Genomic DNA, 4,717 nt, shown 5'->3' with positions numbered 1-4,717 from the left:
ACAGAATTACTTGCCAACAAGGGCAGAATCAAGTATATGCAAGTACTTGTCAAATGGCTTTGTGTACCTTTAATCCTAGATGTACCACAGTAGCCAATTTAGGAAATGAAGGATGTTAGACAACCAAGTACATGCCATGCCATTCATTGGTAAGCTATTGACTTGGTTCAATCAAGTTGTTGATTTATTTTTGTAATATCGGTTGCAAAATACATAATTGATATTGAACTTGATTGAGTAACCGTTGCAACTTGGTTTGTCGGAATAAATTAAGAAGCCTTGATCACTAGCGGAGTTTGTTAAGAGTCCCTATCCAACTCTCCGCCACCACCACCAACCACAGCCATCATCAAACTTGGAATCTTGGCTAACTTAAACATAATAGTACGAGGTGGTTTGGTATAAGATTCTCAGAGATGGTGGCAAGGGTCATTGTTGTTCTTTTAACCAAAACTAGGATCCCTTTTGCATCAGTTATTACGTCATAAAGATTTGAATAGGTTGATGCCTTTGTCATGAATGAGATCATTTGGAATGAGGGGCAAGCCTTGTCTCAATGGATCAATAACCCATAGTAGAGGTTTTCTTAGTTGTTGTGGTAAAGTAAAAAACAACGAGAAGAAGATGTTTTACGGTTGTTTTTACGGATATTGTAAATGATTGGTGTCAGATTAGTGGGGAGGATACCAAAATATATATAGAAGACAGAGGATTTTTTAACTAGTCTTATATAAGTTATGACTTTTTAATTGTTCATATTTCCAAATGTAATACGATCTTTTTTAGAAAAAAGAAAATATCTAGCCAAAGTGATTACAAAAGTTCATATAAAAAACCATCGTGAAGATGAAATATTAAGAAAATGGGTGGTGGCGGTGCCAGATTAGATTAGTGGGAAGGACCCCAAATATATATACAGAAGACGGAGGATTTTTTAACTAGTTTTATATAAGTTTTGAATTTTTAATTGTTTATATTTCTAAATGTAATACGATCTTTTTTAGAAAAAAAAATGTCCGGCCAAGTTGATTACAAAAGTTCACACAAAAGACCGTCGCGATCGGGAAGATGAAATATTAATTTAGGACAGTTTAATTAATTATGATGAAGAAGTGAATCCGGGATCGAAATCTTCCCCAAGGATTAATCAGGAGTTCTAAGAGAGCTAGTTACTCTGGCATTTCAACAAAAGAATGCTCGTAGGGTAATTTTAGAAAGTTGCTTCTAAGTGAAGCGGTTCTGGATTTTCTACCTCAAGCTAAGGTAAGTTACATAAACATGAAACCCAATTCAGCAGAATACTATAGCCAAAGAAGCAAGAATCAAGAGTTTTAAACATATATCTATGCCTCTTAAGGAAATGATTAGTAAATCAAGTATATTGTCAAATGTTTTTGATAAAGATGACATTGTAAACTTATTATACTATATTACTTGATTTATGAAATATAACTCTTTCATAAAAAATAATTTTTTTTTTGAGTGAACTTTTATTTTATGCCACTAATTAGGCAGTTTTCTAAGAAGAAAAATAATAAAATAAAATAAGGCAGTTCTAAGAAAACTTTGATTTTTTAGCACAAAAAAAAACTTATCAAACTTGCAAAATCCGCTGAAAAGAAATCATAAACCGGCATTTTAGCATTATTCATGTTTTGCTTCAAAAATTTAAAGAAACAAAAATCATAAATCATGTTATACTTCAATTATTAATCACTGATCAATCAATCATATTATGTTTTAGAATATCCCATAGTTTCTTATAATTATACTCTAGATAAACCATTAATTAATCCACTTATGCGACAACCTAGAACCCATCGTAAGCAAGATATAAAATGTTTATATCTAATGTGCCAAGGTTGAGACCAAAAACAAAATCACAAAATTGGTTAAAAAGACCAAAATCAATAATTTCTGGGTGAAATGGACAGTTAGATTTTGATACTGTTTAAATGGACAAAAATGTAAAAATAGGCAGGATGTAACCAGTTTCATCGTGCCCATTTTCAAATATTTTTTCTTATTTTTAATTTACACAGGATGTATCAAGTTTCATCCTTACTATATTTTAAATTTAAGCTATGATGAAACCAGTTTGGTCCTTACTATTTTTTTTTGGCCATTTCACCCAAACTATTTTTTACTCGTCCATTTGAACCGTGATTAAAAAATATTTGGACAAATGACCCATTTTCCGAAACAAAATTTTAAGAAAGTTTACTTATGTTGTACAAAGGAAACATTCGAACTATAATTTCAGTTTTGACTTGAAATCAAATTATCATGTATAATTAGTTCTTATCCTCTTGAAGTATAAACTAAGGCTTACTTAGTTTAATTATTAGGTGTATATGAACGCTGATTTAAATATATTAATCAACATCATTAGAATCTTCAACAAAGTATTTCTTCATAAAGGTGTTAGGTTTAGGGTACACATCAATGTTTTAGTGCTTATTTCTTCCCACATCTAGTGACAATTTAGTGGGCGCTATATAAGACAACATTGGGCCTTTCAAAGCCCAACTTTGCTAGAACTTGGTCCATAACTTTACTAAAATTTTGAACCTTGTTTTAGGGCATATTTAAAAATTCCAAGGCATACAAAATAGTTTTTCCATCTAAGGTGCCTTATAAAGGGTGTTTGCTAGGTAGTTTACCTATACACGCTTGAAGAATTTTAATTACTAATCTATCCGTATCCTTAATATAAAATCTAAAATCAGAAAACATAATCACAAGTCAATTTGATGAGACTAAGTGACTAAAATATATTATGGCGAATATTATTTTTCCATTTTAGTATAAAAATTTAAGTCCATAGCAAGGCCAAAATATTTACAAGAAAGAAGGAATCATAAGACTCCTAAGCCCAACAAAGTCCAGAAAAACGTAACTTATAGCCATAATATCTTCTCACTGAAATAGAATTTGATGCATCGAGTAATCCATTGATAAAAATATCTGTGCTTGAGCTCCAAAGGCAGATGTTTAGCTTTATTGCATACATCATATCATCTATAGATTTTGGCCTTCCTCAATGCACCCTCCTATTTCTTTCACGCCACAACTCCCAGCAGATGGCAAACGGTGCAAGTTGCCGGACCATTTTCACTCTCTTATGAACCCTAATGAATTTCCTTGTCAGTAAACTACTGACAATAATTCTCATTCAGCACCCATTTCATCTGGACAATAATTCCTAGACCAGGTAATGTCAACTATTCACTAGTCAATTTCTAGACCAGGTACCGCCATGGCAATTCATCAAATAACCAAAAGATAATCACTAAAAAAATGGATTGGTCGTTTTTGAAGCTTTCAAATAATAATTGTATGAATAGACATAATATGGATTATATGAAGAAAAATATGAACAGCTGAAAACAAAGTTGATGTCAGCGCAAGTGCATTGCATTATGAATATTCATTAGATTCCATGTACTTTTGTTGTTAAAGATTCCATGTATTTTGTAGGTTGTATTTGTTAGATTCCATGTGTTCTCAAGTTTACTCGTTAGATTCATAGTTCTCATAATTGGTGAAGAGATTATTAGACTTTGGAAGAAAAAATCTTACACCAGTAAAAATGTTAGAACACGCATCACCGGATTGTTTGTTGCATATCGGTGGCGCCATGACAGGTTTTCAACGGTTCATTTTTCTTGTGCCCAACATCCAGACTGACGTAGTTTAGAAATGTCTATATAGATGTCATTGTCAAAGTCTTTAGGTGGTTATATTAATGATCTGAGTTTAAAACTCGTTAGCACCAGCATTAAATCTGTAGTGATAAAAAAACAAAAAAAAACATGTAAGCTTCAGGCGCGCACCAAAAGAAACCTTGCCCCTATATGTACCACTTACGAAGTGTATCCTTCTAAAACAATGCAAGCTAATGTCTCTAGCTTGTTATAGTACTTTACTATACGTTTCTTCTGACAGGAAAGCTAATGCAAACACACAGCGGGTGATTATAAAATTTTAATAGGTTCTTTGAAGCTTTCCTTGAGAGTAGATGAATAATGGAGTACTACTATACTCGGATAAAATTTCTATAACAAGCTAGAAACAAAATTGGTGTCAACTCATGTTCATTGGTTTCTGAATATTCATCAGTTTCCATGCATTTTCTTGCTTTTTTTTTGTTTTTTTAGAGATCCCATGTATTTACTAGGTTTTTGTTAGCTGGATTTCACGCGTTCTCTTGCATTTTTGTTGGAGGTTCCGTGTATCTGCTTATCTACTTGGTTTTTTTTATTGTTAGATTTCATGTGTTCCCAATGTTATTAGTTTAGATTCCAGTTTTATGTTCCTAGCTCATACCTGGTTTTCGCGAGGTACTTGTGATCACTGTATTTGTCTATTTGCTTGACTAGGTAGAGTGCGCCCGACACATCTCTAGCACACGCACCAGAACCAGAGCTCGTCTTCCGGTAACAAGTACCGGGTCCGAGCAGAGATAAGCCGCTTAACGACCTTATCTCCAGAGATGCGGCTAAAGTTTTTACACCGGCTGCCTGCAGGTCTAGGCGTAACCCACCCGAAGGTAAGGAATAATCCTTGGCACATACAGTGTCTTGTTTGCTTTCGGTACAGAGGGTGCAGTGGACATCACTTCAGTGTGATTACGCGTTCGCGACCATTCAGTGATGTATCCACATATTCCATGTCCCGTCTACAGGACTACTGGGGGGGGGGGGGGGGGGGGGGG

Source organism: Papaver somniferum, chromosome 2 (assembly GCF_003573695.1).
Source record: "Papaver somniferum cultivar HN1 chromosome 2, ASM357369v1, whole genome shotgun sequence".
In the NCBI taxonomy this organism is placed as follows: Eukaryota; Viridiplantae; Streptophyta; class Magnoliopsida; order Ranunculales; family Papaveraceae; genus Papaver; species Papaver somniferum.
The sequence above is the reverse complement of the archived record's forward strand: the minus strand, read 5'-3'. Positions refer to the sequence as shown.